The sequence below is a fragment of the Salvelinus sp. IW2-2015 genome, linkage group LG22 (assembly GCF_002910315.2).
Source record: "Salvelinus sp. IW2-2015 linkage group LG22, ASM291031v2, whole genome shotgun sequence".
Classification (NCBI taxonomy): domain Eukaryota; kingdom Metazoa; phylum Chordata; class Actinopteri; order Salmoniformes; family Salmonidae; genus Salvelinus; species Salvelinus sp. IW2-2015.
In genome coordinates, this window is record NC_036862.1 from 3,010,132 (window position 1) to 3,028,434 (window position 18,303).

At 43.7% G+C, this 18,303-nt stretch overlaps 1 long non-coding RNA gene and 1 pseudogene across 1 annotated transcript; one reads left to right on the forward strand and one right to left on the reverse strand.

Annotated features, from left to right (window-relative positions):
- The window catches only part of LOC111949694 (segment polarity protein dishevelled homolog DVL-3-like), a 68,580-nt pseudogene extending 50,891 nt beyond the window's left edge, over positions 1 to 17,689 (reverse strand).
- Positions 7,966 to 8,970, forward strand: LOC111949745 (uncharacterized). Its single transcript, XR_002875389.3, has 5 exons — positions 7,966 to 8,051; positions 8,230 to 8,340; positions 8,442 to 8,522; positions 8,625 to 8,731; positions 8,904 to 8,970. It is a non-coding gene; the product is annotated as an uncharacterized lncRNA (long non-coding RNA).
- Positions 17,690 to 18,303: the final 614 nt, after the last annotated feature.

Below are 18,303 nucleotides of genomic sequence, written 5' to 3' on the forward strand. Positions count from 1 at the left end.
CATTTTTACCTTGACTCTGCTGGATCATTCTCTAAATGCATGTCAATGGATGACACAACAACCCATGGGGGATCAATATGAACACTAGCATACTACTTAGAATGAAGTAATGTATTRGGCATGCATCCTAAGTAGTATGGTAGTATGGATATTGGATCGTCGTACATGTTTCTCAGCCTAACCTTAACCTTTCTCATCACAGGTCTGTCTCACAAGATATCCAGACATCTTCGGGTTCGGTCCACACGTTTCCTCTCTTCCCAACTACCCTTCTCTCAATCCCTTTGCTCCTCTTCATTTGTCCCTGAAACCCTCCGTCAACAACCTCTGTCCTCTACGCCCTCTCCTCCCTGATTCCTCACCAACTGACATGACCTGAAAAAGCAGTATTGATCCGTAGTTTGGTTTTATAGCCAATATAAATAGACACCGGAGTTGTTCCTGGCCAGGTCACACGGACCTCTCACAACACCGAAAGGACAACAAATGGAACTCAGGCAACACATCTGCATAGACACACTCTCCCAGTCACACATACCAAGACAAGAAGAGGACATGTGAACGGGCGGTTTATTACATTAGCACTTTATAGTCCAAAAATTAACTACACAATGTTATTTTGTAACTATTGTATTTCAATTACCCTCATTGCAATTCTGATTGTAAAACTGCTTGATTCAGAATGACAAACAAAGGAAAGTTAGTGACCTACAGTAGTGCATGCACACATTTTGGAATGGGTGGCCCCAGCAGGAATCGAACAAATGATCCCGCTGTTGCAAATCGCCATGCTCTACAAACTGTGCCACGGGTTGTTTGACTGGTTTATCTATCTACCCAGGTCTGCAGGTGCAGACTGCTCCACTGATGTGGCAAAGCAGTGAAGCTCTAACTAGGCCCTGCATCTTCATAGCCCTCCCTGATTAGATTAACTACCGACATAAGACGGATGCTGCTCTGGACATAATGTACACGGATGGAGWGAGGGAGAAGGGAAGTGCTAGGAAAAAGAGGGAGGATGAAAGAGAGACTGAAGGGATGGGGAAAGAGAGCAGGAGGGAAGGGATAGAGTTGAAAGGGGGGGGGTAATAATCGCAGAGGTTCAGAGTCTGCATCCTTTTATCTTCCCAGCCTTGAACAACACAAATAGGACCGGGAGAGGAATTAAATATCCACAGAGACCAGACACAGCTAACATATTCCCCAGTACATGCTCACACATCTACTATGCAAATAGTCTCATGTAGAAAGAGAAGAAAGAGGTGAGGACAAGAAAATAAAACAGGAAGGAAAGTAGGTCAGCTTACTTAAAAGAAAGAAAGACACACAGAGAAACAGACAGAGAGAGAGAATAGAGAAGACCAGGGGCTGCATTTATAACCATTGAGTCAATTTCATTGCGTAAATTTCACACTAAATATCTACGTGCACCATTTCTCAAAAGAATACAAATGTAAAARAAAAAAAAAAAAAAAGGGATTTATAACCCGTTATCAATCAGACCTGTCGTAAAACTGTCCAAATATTCTAATATCCGCATCAATAAAATATGCGCATTTTCCTACCAGAGATGTGTTTCCATCAACTTGACTTGTTCCGGATTTTTTTTAAAGTATGTGGCGTGATGACGTAGTGCACATAAAAATAACTTTTGGGGTTAAATTCCTATGTACCGGGGGAAAAAAACACACTAGTTAAATGGGTTTACTGATGGGTTTTGTCACTAAAGATGTTACGTTATATAGAGTGTGACCACTCTGTTATTGGCACGTGCGCTCTAGTCAATAGCTCGCAGATGCAGTGCGGGTATAGCCTAAATGACTAGATTATTATTAGGTCCCGTGTGGCTCAGTTGGTAGAGCATGGCGCTTGCAACGCCAGAGTTGTGGGTTCATTCCCCACGGGGGGACCAGGGTGAATATGTATGAACTTTCCAATTTGTAAGTCGCTCTGGATAAGAGCGTCTGCTAAATGACTAAAATGTAAAAATGTAAAATTATGGACAAAAGAGCATGCTTATTTTAATTTGTCAAAATGGCAGCCAAGCATCGATCATCATGTCAACAAAATAATACCCTCGATATTCATTGGAAAGGAGAATCAAGCTCACCACCTTGCCTTTTCGCCACCTTCCCCTAACCCGGACGACGCTGGGCCAATTGTGCGCCGCCCTATGGGTCTCCCGGTCGCAGCCGACTGCGACAAAGCCTGGACTCGAACCAGGATTTCTACACCACTGCGCCACTCAGGAGGCCCATATTATATCAATATTTGCGCCTAATATGCTTATCCGCCGACCATTTCTCGCATAATACATTTTTGCGACAAAAAAAGATCCCACCTTGTCTAGCGCATTTTGTTTTGTCGACATTTGGAAAGTCTTCCGACAAATGTGTCATTTCCATCAGGCCTGTCGTGAAATGTTTTATCCGACACACTTTACTCGCATAAAAAGGTTGGATGGAAACCTGGTTAGCAACGTTCATAATTTCAGTATAATTTGGCAGTTTGTAAAAGAAAGTTTAGATATTTTGCATAGACTTTTTCAAACTAAACATGTATGCTGCCTATAACAAGTGCCTGTCCGCACATTCCGCAAGATTGATTGCATATTGGAAACAATTTAAAAGTAGGCTACAGCCCACACTTCTATGCAAAGGACAAATTGTCGTTGAATATTCTGTTTATCAATCGATTGTGTTTCTATGTCCTGCCTCAGTATAGCCTCAGATTAAATAGGTTTATGATGTCACGCTCCTATCGCACAGCAATACTGTAGCCTATACATACTGTCAAATATTTTACATAAGATACCAGTCTATTTACTGTGTATGCAGAATAAAATAAAGTATGCTGTATTTGGCAAAGGATTGTGACAGATTCTGAAATGGAAAACGATCGKTCAGCAGAACATTTGAATTCAACACTGTTTTGCATCAACTTTCCCCCCAAACTAAATATGCTGGACTGCCCACGAATTCTGAAACATTGTCTAGGTTACTCAAAACAAATTGAAATTATAGTAGGTTACATACAATAGTAGCATACATACTTCAAAGTAAAAGATCAACTGTCTTGATGTTCACCTGTTAAATTTGTCTGTGGGCTATAAGCGTGCTACCTATGGCATTACATACAGCAAAACTTTAAACACATAGCCTATCTATTTACATAGGCCCAATTAAATGAGAGAAGTGCATAGAGCTGGGCGATATATCAAATTCATTTGATTAATTCAAATGTATGTATTTGTGCGATATTCCAAATGCCTATATCGCAGAATCTCGATTTTTTTGGTTTGTATTATTCATTTTTATGACCGTTTATATGTCTGCTTGTTCTCATGTCTTTTTGGTCTTGTCTGCTCCTTCTRTGCTGTGCACCTTCCCATTTACACCCGAGATCTGTATACAGCGCATTTTCCACGTTTTGTTACGTTACAGCCTTATTCTAAAATGTATAATAGTTTTTTTTCCTTCATCAGACCCTTTACTCAGTACTTTGTTGAAGCACCTTTGGCATCAATTACAGCATCGAGTCTTCTTGGGTATGACGCTACAAGCTTGGCACACCTATATTTCGGGAGGTTCTCCCATTCTTCTCTGAAGTTCCTCTCAAGTTCTGTTAGGTTGATTGGGGAGCGTCGCCGCACAGCTATTTTCAGGTCTCTACATAGAAGTTCGATCGGGTTCAAGTCCGGGCTCTGGCTGGGCCACTCAAGGACATTCAGAGACTTGTCCCAAAGTCACTCCTGCATTGTCTTGGCTGTGTGCTTAGGGTCATTGTCCTGTTGGAAGAGGAATCTTTGCCCCCAGTGTGAGGTCCTGAGTGCTCTGGAGCAGGTTTTAATCAAGGATCTCTGTACTTTGCTCCATTTATCTTTCCCAAGATCCTGACTAGCCTCCCAGTCCCTGTCGCTGAAAAACATGCACACAGCAAGATGCTGCCACCACCATGCTTCACCATAGGGATAGCGCCAGGTTTCTTCCAGACGTGACACTTGGCATTCGGGCCAAATAGTTCAATATTAGTTTCATCAGACCAGAGAATCGTGTTTTTCATGGTCTGAGAGTTCCTTAGGTGCCTTTAGGCAAACTGTGCCTTTTACTGAGGAGTGGCTTTTGTCTATCCACTCTACCATAAAGGCCTGATTGGTGGAGTACTTCAGAAATGGTTGTCCTTCTAGAAGATTCTCCCATCCCCACAGAGGAACTCTGGAGCTCAGTCAGAGTGAACATCGGGTTCTTGATCACCTCCCTGACTAAGGTCCTTCTCCCCCGATTGCTCAGTTTGGCCAGGCAGCCAGTTCTAGGAAGAGTCTTGGTGGTTCCAAACTTCTTCCATTTAAGAATTATGGAGGCCACTGTGTTCTTGGGGACCTTCAACGCTGCAGAAATGTTTTGGTATCCTTCCCCAGATCTGTGCCTCGACACAATCCTGTCTCGAAGCTCTACAGACAATTCCTTCGACCTCATGGCTTGGTTTTTGCWCTGACATGCACTGTCAACTGTGGGACCTTATATAGACAGGTGAGTGCCTTCAACAAATCATGTCCAATCAATTGAATTTACCACAGGTGGACTCCAGTGAAGTTGTAGAAACATCTCAAGGATGATCAATGGAAACAGGATGCATCTGAGCTCAATTTCATAGCAAAGRGTCTGAATACTTATGTAAATAAGGTATATAAAATMAGCAAAAAAAGAAACGTCCTCTCACTGTCAACTGCGTTTGCTTTCAGCAATCTTAACATGTGTAAATATTTGTATGAACATAAAACAAGATTCAACAGGCATAAACTGAACAAGTTCCACAGACAAGTGACTAACAGAAATGGAATAATGTGTCCCTGAAGAAAAAGGGGGGGTCAAAATCAAAAGTAACAGTCAGTATCTGGTGTAGCCACCAGCTGCATTAAGTACTGCAGTGCATCTCCTCCTCATGGACTGCACCAGATGTGCCAGTTATTGCTGTAAGATGTTACCCCACTCTTCCACCAAGGCACCTGCAAGTTCCAAGACATTTCTGGGGGGGAATGGCCCTAGCCCTCAACAGGTCCCAGACGTGCTCAATGGGATTGAGATCCGGGCTCTTCGCTGGTCATGGCAGAACACTAACATTCCTGTCTTGCAGGAAATTATGCACAGAATGAGCAGTATGGCTGGTGGCACTGTCATGCTGGAGGGTCATGTCAGGAAGAGCCTGCAGGAAGGGTACCACATGAGGGAGGAGGATGTCTCCCGTGTAACGCACAGCGTTGAGATTGCCTGTAATGACAACAAGCTCAGTCCGATGATGCTGTGACACACCGCCCCAGACCATGACGGACGCTCCACCTCAATGACGGTCCTGTCTGGTCCCCATTTCTTCCACCAGTTCCCCATCACCCTGTTCCAAACCGCCCTGCTCCAAACAGAGGGCCACAAGTTCTGGCCAGCTACCGCTGGCCCCCGTCTTCAGCCCAGTAGGCAGGGTTGTGTTCATTACAGTACAAAATAGAAATGTTTTGCAACTGAAAACTAAATCTCTATACCAAGTCCCTCACGTGTACACGCCTCTCCGAGGGCCTCACGGGCGCTATCCCACTGTTGACACCAATATAGCGAAATCGGGGAGTAGCCCCGGCCGAGACGCAAACCCGGGTCCAGCGACTATCAACACAAAACCTTAGCTGTTACGCCAAGAGTTCCGAACCGCTTAATGTCACTACGGTATTATTCCCAATTTAAACAAACCAACTTTAAAATGCTCAATGAAGCATTTATAAATCTTGGTAAAGGTTTAGTGCGGTATGGTAAAGGTTTAGTGCTGCTGTAACGTGATCATAGATTATACCTCAGTGAAACGTGGTAAGAGGGAACCAACCAGTGCCTGTAGGAGTGCTGATCTAGGATCAGTTGTGTGCCTTCTAGATCATAAGGGTGAACCAGATCCTAGATCAGCACTCCTACACTGAAACACTTTGTGAATACAGGCCCAGCCAATCAGAATTCGATTTTCTAAACAAACAAAATGTCTTTATTACAGACAGAAATACCACTCASCACGTGGTCTGGGGTTGTGAGGCCGGTTGGAAGTACTGCCAAATTCTCTAAAATGACGTGGAGGCAGCTTATGGTAGAGAAATTAACATAACATTCTCTATAAACAACTCTGGTGGACATCCCTGCAGTCAGCATGCCAATTGCACACTCCCTCAAAACTTGAGACATCTGTGGCATTGTGTTGTGCAACAAAAACTGCACATTTTAAAGTGGACTTTATTGTCCCCTGCACAATGTGCACTTGTGAAATGGTCATGCTGTTTAAAATCAGCTTCTTGATATGCCTCAATTGAATGGATTATCTTGGCATGGGATAAATGCTCACCAACAGGGTTGGAAACAAATTTCGCACAAAATTTAAGAGAAATAAGCTTTTTGTGTGTATGGAACATTTCTGGGATTTATTTATTTCAGCTCATGAAACATGTGACCAACACTTTCCATGTTGCGTTTATATTTTTGTTCAGTGTACATGTTGCTATCAATACATGTAGTTATATGGCTGTCATATTGAGGTATCTAGCTATAAGTTAACCCTGATCAATGAAATGGATAGGTGTAAGCAATTATGGTAATTCTGGCCCTTAACTTGGTGTCTTTGCTAGACAGAGAGAGGGGGAGAGAAAATTTGAAAGAAAGGATGAAAGTGACAGGGAGAGAGAAGTGGGAAGAGAAGTGGAAGACAGATGGAGAGAGAAACGAAGAAAGACAGCTGTGCAAATTGACTTTGACTTGAGTATTTCAACAACTCTTCCCTTCCAACTTGTTAGGCAATCACATGTACCTACGGGGGAATGATGGCCAGCTACACAGGAGGGTGATTTCCACTAAGGAGAAGGAGGCCGTGCTGACAGAGATGTATGCTGGCCATTTCGGAGTGAAGCGCATGATTGCCAAAATCAACCTACACTTCTTCTGACGGGGAATTGTCAAGGATGTGGACAGCTGGGCAAGTGAAATGACCTTTTGTTTATCAATCACATTCTATTATATCTGAAATGATTGTGATTTCAATTAAATGTCATATCAGAGAGCACACGTTTCAATTTGTCACTTTGTGCTTAAAAAAGGTCAGTACCTGTCTAGCCTGCCAGAAGTTTGAGAGGGTGAAGACTGTGGTGGAGATGAATCCCATCAAAAGTTGTTTCACCATGATCAGTGTCACAATTAAAACATTTCCCTGATAAGTTGTTTTGTAATAGTTGCTTTTTTTTTAACACAGCAAAGTTCAATAGTATAGAGTGTGTGTGTGTCAATATCCTTACAAATATGAAAATCTGTATACTGTCTGACAGAGAATATTACTTTATTCTTACCTGTATCTAACACTTTAAAAATGTTAGAGGTGGACCTCATAGGACCCGTCACGGAACCCAGGAATAGCAACAGCGACCGATCACATTACCAAGCGGGTGGAGGCAATACCCATGGAGGTCAGTAAAAGAAGAGAAGGGGCTTAACTCTAAATTCCCTTCTGTAACCCATTGAAAAGTGTGCTTGGAACCAAAAATWGATTTTTGTTTTGTCTGATACTCATTAAGGACGAGACTGGCGAGGCCACCTCCAAGGCGATCTTCAACACCCACTGTTCTCCTGAGGTCATCTTGAGAGACCGATGTACGGATGTTATAGGTCAGGGGGTACTCAAATCTTACCCTACGAGGTCCGGAGCTTGCTGGTTTTCTGTTCTACCTGATAATTATTTGCACTCACCTGGTGTCCCAGGTCTAAACCAGCCCCTGATTAGAGAGCAACAATGAAAAAACACAGTGGGAGTGGCTTCGAGGTCCAGAGTTGAGTTGAGGGTTATAGGTTATATTCTGTCACCAATTGTTTGTTTTAGTTTTTCCATATATTGAAATATGTCTGATTTATGTATCTTACATTGTCAAAAAATATCCCTTTCCTACCCCCTCAGGTTTGAATGAACAGACCATCCAAACCTTCAAGTCTGCCATGGGAAAGTCCCTTGCCGGGTACCAGGAATGATGGAAGGACAATCTGAAGGTAATTCTTTTAGCATACAACAGCAGCGTCCAGGCCAACACTTGACCTATCGCCTGCTGTACGGACGGGAGCCGCAGCTGTTTTTTAATTTAATTTTTATTTAACTAGGCAAGTCAGCTAGGAATGAATTCTTATTTTACAATGACGGCCAAACCCTCCCCTAACCCGGACGACCAAGTGATTCGACATCCGGGCGAATGACTTGGTTTGGAAGAAAGGCGAAAGGAAGGTGAGACCTGGGGAAACCTCGCTGCTCTTTCGCTCCTAGCTGGGATCACCATCCGTTAAGGTGAACATAAAAATCTCAGATAACCATTTGCATACAAAATAACCTGAAGATACCACTTAATTTTTTTTATAACACTGATATGTTTCCCTTTGTCTTCTTAGGGTTACTTCGGTGGAAGCCAATAATCATCTCCAATGGGAGCAGCTGGACGCTCCACACTTCAGTGAAGCCTATGAGACAAAGTATGTTAAGCTTCGGTTGACATTTGAGAAAGCCAGAAATGGTAGTTATGCTGAGCTTATAAAAATGTAACTCTTTAAATGTACCTCTCCAAATGACTTTAGGACCATCGACTGTCTAAACCACCCAGGAGGTATGCCATCCACCAGAATCAGTGAGTTTGGATCAGTCTGATTCTCTGTGCTCTGAGTCAGAGGGGTACCAACTTGAGGTAGGCTATACCTTCAAAAACTGTTGAAAAGTACATACAGTATCTCCCATTTATAATAATGCACTTTCTCACAGTAAAGTGTAACCTGTGTGTTTGCTTGTTTACATCTGTCTCCTACCTTTTACCTCTGCTCCTGTTCTCCGGGACCTTGGGGGTTCTACCCAACACCCAGACCTGGATCCACCTGATGTCCTCCATTACCTGTTCTCCAGGCCTAAGTGGTTCTGCCCAACACCCAGACCCACCTGATGTCCTCCATTACCTGTTCTCCAGGACCTAGGGGTTCTACCCAACACCCAGACCTGGATCCACCTGATGTCCTCCATACCTGTTCTCCAGACCTAGGGTTCTACCAACACCAGACCTGGATCCACCTGATGTCCTCCATTACCTGTTCTCCAGGACCTAGGGGTTCTACCCAACACCAGACCTGGATCCACCTGATGTCCTCCATTACCTGTTCTCCAGGACCTAGGTTCTCCAACACCCAGACCCACCTGATGCCTCCATTACCTGTTCTCCAGGACCTAGGGGTTCTACCCAACACCCAGACCTGGATCCACCTGATGTCCTCCATTACCTGTTCTCCAGGACCTAGGGTTCCCAACACCCAGACCCACCTGATGTCCTCCATTACCTGTTCTCCAGGACCTAGGGTTCTACCCAACACCCAGACCTGGATCCACCTGATGTCCTCCATTACCTGTTCTCCAGACCTGGGGTTCTACCCAACACCCAGACCTGGATCCACCTGATGTCCTCCATTACCTGTTCTCCAGGACCTAGGGTTCTACCCAACACCCAGACCTGGATCCACCTGATGTCCTCCATTACCTGTTCTCCAGACCTAGGGTTCTCCCAACACCCAGACCTGGATCCACCTGATGTCCTCCATTACCTGTTCTCCAGGACCTAGGGTTCTACCCAACACCCAGACCCACCTGATGTCTCCATTACCTGTTCTCCAGACCTAGGGGTTCTCCCACCACCCAGACCTGGATCCACCTGATGTCCTCCATGACCTGTTCTCCAGGACCTAGGGTTCTACCCAACACCCAGACCTGGATCCACCTGATGTCCTCCATACCTGTTCTCCAGGACCTAGTGGTTCTGCCCAACACCCAGACCTGGATCCACCTGATTCCTCCATGACCTGTTCTCCAGGACCTAGGGTTCTACCCAACACCCAGACCCACCTGATGTCCTCCATTACCTGTTCTCCAGACCTAGTGGTTCTGCCCACCACCCAGACTGGATCCACCTGATGTCCTCCATACCTGTTCTCCAGGACCTAGGGTTCTACCCAACACCCAGACCTGGATCCACCTGATGTCCTCCATTACCTGTTCTCCAGGACCTAGTGGTTCTGCCCAACACCCAGACCTGGATCCACCTGATGTCCTCCATTACCTGTTCTCCAGGACCTAGTGGTTCTACCCAACACCCAGACCTGGATCCACCAACCATCCTCCAACTTTTCATTACATCATCTACAGATACTGTTGTTGTCATGTTGTCATTATCTGCTAAGAAAGTTMTTGCTCCATCATACTGGGAAMATACACTACCGTTCAAAAGTTTGGGGTAACTTAGAAATGTCCTTGTTTAAAAAATAAAAAAATGATTCGCTTTTGTCCATTAGCCTGTAATCGAACCCACAAATGCTGATGCTACAGATACTCAACTTGTCTAAAGAAGGCCAGTTTTATTGCTTCAGAACAACAGTTTTCAGCTGTGCTAACATAATTGCAAAAGGGTTTTCTAATGATCAATTAGCCTTATAAAATGATAAACTTGGATTAGCTAACACAACGTGCCATTGGAACACAGGAGTGATAGTTGCTGATAATGGGCCTCTGTATGTAGATATTCCATAAAAAATCATTTAAAAAGCAGTTTCCCGCTACAATAGTCATTTACACAATTAACAATGTCTACACTGTATTTCTGATCAATTTTGATGTTAGTTTAATGGACACTATTTTTTTGATTTTCTTTCAAAAACAAGGACATTTCTAAGTGACCCCAAACTTTTGGACGGTAGTGTAATATTTGAGACACACAGATTAACTAAAAACACGAGCACYGCAAACACTCTGAACAAAGAGAGCAGCAGTGCCTGGACTTTGCAGTCTCCCTCTTCAAGTCCCCCTGCCGAGACTGGCTGCCTGTTGACAACAAGTGACAGGCAGAACCACCCACCCACCTCCTGTCTATTCAACACACCAGAATTCACTATCTGTGGAAATAAATTAAATGACAACTGTACCAAAAAACAGATCCAAGTTTAAATCTGAAATATTGCCAGGTTGGTTTTCACAGCCGTTTCATAAGGTGTTCATTGTTGTAAATTGCTCGGTATCCCTTGATGGTATTAGTTCAACATGAATCATTGTTCTATCCTTGTGGTTTTTGTATCCTTGTGGTTGTTGTATCCTTGTGGTTGTATCCTTGTGGTTGAAATATATATATATATATATATATATATATATATTCAACCACAAGGGTGTAGTAATAAGGTATGTGAGATTAATCATAATAGAGGACAACTGAAATAATATTATTTCATTGTACATAAGGGAAGGGCAGGTTAAAATAAAAACATGACAGCCAGACAACCCAGTGTTTGAATCAAATGGATTTGCATATGAATGGAGTGGAAATTTGCTGACTTTGTGGTCTCTAAGGTCAATGGCATAAAGTACTTAAGTAGTACTTTTTAAAGTATTTTTACTTAAGTAATTTTGGGAGGTATTTGTACTTTATTTTGGAATGTAGTGAAGTAAAAGTAATCTGCGTTTTACTCCATACATTTTCCCTGACACCCAAAAKAACTTGTTAGATTTTGAAATTGTCCAATTCAAGCACTTATCAAGAGAACACCACTGGTCATCCTACTGCCTCTGATCTGGCGGAATGACTAAATACACATGCTTCGTTTTTAAATTGTCTGAGTGGTGGAGTGTGCCCCTGGCTATCTGTAAATTAAAACAAGAAAAGTGCCGTTTGGTTAATAAGGAATTTTAAATGATTTATACTTTTAAATTCTTAAGTATATTTTAGCAATTATATTCAGTTTTGATAAGTATGTTTAAAACCAAACACTTCTTCTGAAGTAGTATTTTTAAGTGAGTCATTTTCTATTAAGGTATCTTTACTTTTACTCAAGTATGACAATTGGGTACTTTTCCCACCACTGTGTAAGGTAAGTAACAATGTGACAAGCAAATKACACATTTGTTGCTATTTCTGAAACATAGCAACGTTTAAGATTTGGATTTCATGTTTAAATGCTAACAAGGTAACCATAGTACATCACAGTGAGGTACTATGATGGCGCCGGAGGAAATGGCTGCTCAACAGTACAGCCTCCCTGCAACACAACCATTTGCAAACTTWAAAAATTTGGCATTTTGTATAATGTTTCTACCACCGTCTCTTACGACAGAAAAGAGCTTCTGGATATCAGGACAGCGATTACTCATCTCGTACTGGACAAAGCTTTTTCTTTAACGAGTCGGACGCAAAGGATTTACTTCAGACACCCGACAAAGCCCAAATCCCTGTCATTCGCATGAAGAAGAGACGGAGATATCAGGGACGTAGGTCGGGGAGCCTTGTAAGGATCCGACGGCAAAAGGGTAATCCGCCTGAACCGCCAGTCCTATTAGCCAACGTGCAATCATTGGATAATAAAATGGATGAGCTCCGATCAAGACTAACCTACCAACGGGACATTAAAAACTGTAACATCTTATGCTTCACCGAGTTGTGGCTCAACGACGACACGGATAACATACAGCTGGCTGGGTATTCCGTGCATCTGTAAGATAGAACAGCTGCCTCTGATAAGACAAGGGGTGGCGGTCTGTGTCTATTTGTCAATAACAGCTGGTGCACGAAATCTAATATTAAGGAAGTCTCAAGGTTTTGCTCGCCTGAGGTAGAGTATCTCATGATAAGATGTAAACCACACTATTTACCAAGAGAGTTTATATATATTCTTCGCAGCTGTCTATTTACCACCACAAACCRTTGCTGGCACTAAGACAGCACTCAATGAGCTGTATAAGGCCATAAGCAAACAGGAAAATGCTCATCCAAAAGGCGGCACTCCTAGTGGCCGGGGACTTTAATGCAGGGATACTTAAATCTGTTTTTGCTGATTTCTACCAGCATGTTAAATGTGCAACCAGAGAGGGAAAAAATAAAAACCACTAGCCCACCTTTACTCCACACACAGAGACACGTACAAAGCTCTCCCTCGCCCTCCATTTGGCAAATCTGACCATAATTCTATCCTCCTGATTCCTACAAGTCAAAACTAAAGCAGTGACTCACTCAAATACAGAAGCGGTCAGATGACGCAGATGCTAAGCAACAGGACTGTTTTGCTAGCACAGACTGGAATATATTCCGAGATTCATTCTTCTGATGGTATTGAGGATTACACCCCATCAGTCACTGGCTTCATCAATAAGTGCATTGATGACGTCTTCCCCAGTGAACGTACATACATTCCCCAATCAGAAGCCATGGATTACAGGCAATATCCACACTGAGCTGAAGGGTAGAGCTGCCGCTTTCAAGGAGTGGGACTCTAACCCAGAAGCTTCTAAAAAATCTCGCTATGCCCTCCGATGAACCATCAAGTAGGCAAAGCGTCAATACCGGACTAAGATTGAATCGTACTACACCGGCTCCAACCCTCGTCGGATGTGGCAGGGCTTGCAAACTATTACGGACCACAAAGGGAAGCACAATGACTATGCTCGCTTCGAGGCAAGCAACACTGAAACATGCATGAGAGCACCAGCTGTTCCGGAMGACTGTGTGATTACGCTCTCTGTAGCCGATGTAAGACTTTTAAACAGGTTAACTTTCACAAGAACACAGGGCCAGACGGATTACCAGGACGTGTACTGACCAACTGGCAAGTGTCTTCACTGACATTTTCAACCTGTCCCTGACCGAGTCTAATACCAACATGTTTCAAGCAGACCACCATGCCCAAGAACACCAAGGTAACCTGCCTAAAGGACTACAGACCCGTAGCCATGAAGTGCTTTGAAAGGCTGGTCATGGCTCACATCAACACCATTATCCCAGAAACCCTAGACCACCTAATTTGCATACCGCCCCAACAAATCCACAGATGACGCAATCTCTATTGCACTCCACACTGCCCTTTCCCACCTGGACAAAAAGGAACACCTACATGAGAATTCAATTCATTGACTACAGCTCAGCGTTCAAAACCATAGTGCCCTCAAAGCTCATCAATAGTCTAAGGACCCTGGGACTAAACACCTCCCTCTGCAACTGGATCCTGGACTTTCTGACGGGCAGCCCCCAGGTGGTATGGGTAGGTAACAACTCATCTGCCACGCTGATCATAAACACAGGGGCCCCTCAGGGGTGTGTGCTCAGGTCCATCCTGCACTCCCTGTTAACCTATGACTGCATGGCCAAGCACGACTCCAATAGCATCATTACGTTTTCCGACGACATATCAGTGGTAGGCCTGATCACCGACAACAATGAGACAGCCTATAGGGAGGAGGTCAGAGACCTGGCCGTGTGGTGCCAGGATAACAACCTCTCCCTCAACGTGATCAAGACAAAGGAGATGATTGTGGACTACAGGAAAAAGAGGACCGAGCACACCCCTATTGCCATCAACAGGGCTGTAGTGGAGCAGCTTGAGAGCATCAAGTTCCTTGGTGTCCACATCACCAACGAACTATCATGGTCCAAACACACCAAGACAGTTGTGAAGAGGGCACAACACCTATTCCACCTCAGGAGACCCCAGATCCTCAAAAAGTTCTACAGCTGCACCATCGAGAGCACCCTGACTGGTTGCATCACCGCCTGGTATGGCAACTGCGCGACCTCTGACTGCAAGGCGCTACMGAGGGTGGTGAGTATGGCCCAGTACATCACTACCTGCCATCTAGGAACTCTATACCAGGCGGTGTCAGATGAAGGCCCAACAACAACAAAAAAAAAAGACTCCAGCCACCCAACCATAGACTSTTCTCTTTGCTACAGCACCAAGTCTGGGACCAACAGGACCCTGAACAGCTTCTACCCCCAAGCCATAAGACTGCTAAACAAGACTGCTAAATAGCTAATTAAATATCTACCCAGACTACCTACATTGACCCTTCTCTGCATTAACTCCCTTGCACTGACTCTACGCACACACACTGGACTATACCCACACACTCACACTGAAACACACATGAGTCTTTCTATTGGATATCAGAGAGACGTCAACTTACCAGCACTACGACCAGGAATACGACTTTCCCAAAGTGGATCCTTTGTCTGCACCTCCCAGGGCATTTGAACTGATTCCAGAGGCCGACCCAAAACAACCCTGTCGGAGGAGAGGGTGCCACCAAGCGGCTGTCATGTGCCTTTTACTGAGGAGTGGCTTCCATCTGGCCACTCTACCATAAAAGCCTGATTGATGGAGTGCTGCAGAAATGGTTGTCCTTCTGGGAGGTCCTCCCATATCCATAGAGGAACTCTGGAGCTCTGTCAGAGTGACCATCGGATTATTGGTCTCCTTGCTGACCAAAGCCCTTCTCCCCCGATTGCTCAGTTTGGCCGGGTGGCCAGCTCTAGGAAGAGTCTTGGTGATCCCAAACTTCTTCCACTTAAGAATGATGGAAGCCACTGTGTTCTTGGGGACCTTCAGTGCTGAAGAAATGTTTTGGTACCCCTCCCCAGATGTATGCCTCGACACAATCATGTCTCGGAGATCTACGGACAATTCCTAAACATCACGGCTTGGTTTTTGCTCTGACATGCGCTGTCAACTGTGGGACCTTATATAGACAGGTGTTCCTTTCCAAATCATGTCAAATCAATTGAATTTACCACAGATGGAACCGATCTCAAGGATGATCAATGGAAACAGGATGCACCTGAGGTCAGTTTCGAGTCTCATAGCAAATGGTCTGAATACTCTAAGGTATTTATTTTTATTTTCATAGATTTGCTAAAATGTCTAAAAACCTGTTTTCGCTTTGTCATTATGGGGTATTGTGTGTAGCTTGATGAGGGAAAAAATTATTTAATACATTTTAGAATAAGGCTGTAACGTAACAAAAAGTGGAAAGGTCAAGGGGTCTGAATACTTTCAGAATACACTGTATATGTACATAACTACCTCAATTACCTCGTACCCCTGCACGTCGACTCAGTATTGGTACTCACTGTATATATAGCCATGTCATTTGTTACTCGTTATTCAATGTGTATTTATTCCTCATCACTATTAACTTTAACTCTGCATTGTTGGAAAAGGACCCATAAGTAAGTATTCCAATGTTAGTCTATACCTGTTGTTTACGAAGCATGTGACAAATAACATTTGATTTCTATTATTGAACTTTGCATTATTTCTACAATTCTGCTGTATGCAAAAAGCGATAGGTGCTAAGAAGAACATCTGAAGAGTGATCCTTTTGCTTTCTCTCACAGTAAATAGTCCAAGGCCGCATAGTAACATCACATGGACACACCTGTAAGTCCTAATGAACGCGCCATACAATAACCACATTGCCGTCAGCACAGATCACATTTATTTTATCGCTCTCGGGAAACATTCAAGCTAAGCTCTCTCACGCACACTGTAACGACGGTTAAATGTATGAGGGCAAGGAAATTAAACCTMATTTTCTGTTGATCACAAAAGAGCCTGGCACGTCAAACTTCTCCGTGGTCCCTTCAGCCTCCATTCTCAAGAAAAAAAATKAAGGCAGTGGGAATGGACACTATCAAGTTCATACTCTGCCAAGCATTTTATTGGACACAAGCACAACGTTTCGTTATTACTTAGAAACTTCTTATGCTCGAAAATTAGCTTAACAGCCGGCCGCTCTTCTGAGAAAACGCAAAGCCTTGCGCTTTAGTAACTCAGTCGACTGACACGTTTACCCCCCTCTAACCTCCCCAAAGCATATTGTTTTTTATTGGGGGTTGAGTTGAGAGCCTCAACCCCTCCTATGTGACAAATTGAAAAGCATCAATTTGGAACAATTCGGTCATTCCTTAAAAAATCTGACTTCCAACACCACCACTGCCCCCACACCAGTGCGGCCAATAACCGGAGTCTTCCATTTCCAAAATGGACGCTCTTGCTTACAAACTACAATGTATTCCATTTGACCAGATAACATATTTCTAACCTATTCAAAACACTGGTGGGAAAGTTATTTTCAGCAATGCGTAAAGGCGCCCTTAAAGTCCTAGGCTACCAAGTGACATTGACAAGAGCAAGGCAGGGCGCAGAGAATCAGTACGTTAATGTAAAATCATATCTTTGCAACTGTATAAATCACATGAAAGATAAACACACCACTTCTACGCCCCATATGTACATAGAAGAGCAGCAAAATAAGTTACTTTGCCTATTTTGCACAATGGTCTTACCCGAAATCATCGTCCATAGATTTGAAGAAAAATGTGTAGTTGGGTTTATTGAGGACATTTTTGAAGTCGGCAAGAGTAACCCTGTCCGCAGCGATGGGCAGCTTGACCAGGTACGGAGTTTCCTGGTCGTCCAAATGATATATAATTCTGGTATCCCCCATGGCGAGCCGCTGGGGAGGGTAAGGCCGGGTACATCCAGCCCCAGGTCCGCTCTCTGCCTCCCTGGCGCTGGGTCTTTCACAGCATCTCCTCTTGCCTGTATCCCGGCTGTTGTCAACTCTTCGCTCTGCTGCGCTTTAAACGATCCTCGCACGACGCGGACTGATGTGTCCAAATAAAATACGTTTAAAATAAAATGACATCTACAGTTACAACTTGGTATTATTTTTGTTCGTTGCAGTCTCTCATTACACAATAATGGTTTTGGGTTAATTTGCACCTGTTATGAGCCACAGATTGCGCTCTATATATCGTCGGAGAGTGCTTTTCCTGCTCGTTGAAACAGCTGTCCGCCGATGTGTAAGAATAGCCCCTTCTATCGACTTTCCAATTAAACTCCCTCTAGAGGACTGGGAATGAAATTAACAAAAAATTGGTGTAAGACAATACGGATAGATCAAAAATATAAACGCAACATGCAACAATTTCAAAGATTTTACAGAGTTACAGTTCATATAAAGAAATCAGTCAATTGAAATAAATTCATTTGGCCCTAATCTATGGTTTTCACACAACGGCTCAACCACTGGGGAGCCAGGCCCATCCAATTCGAATTAGTTTTTCCCTACAAAAGAGCTTTATTACAGACAGAAATACACCTCAGCACCCCCTCAGACAATCTCACAGGTGACGAAGCCAGATGTGGAGATCCTGCGGTGGCGTGGTTACATGTGGTCTGTGGTTGTGAGGCCACATATATATTTGACATACTCCCAAATTCTCTAAAACGATGTTGGAAGAGAAACTAACTTTCAATTGTCTGGCAACAGCTCTGGTGGACATTCCTGCAGTCAGCATGCCAATTGCAAAACTTGAGAAATCTGTGACAAAACTACACATTTATTGTGGCCTTTTATTGTCCCAAGCACAAGGTGCACCTGTGTAATGATCATGCTTTTTAATCA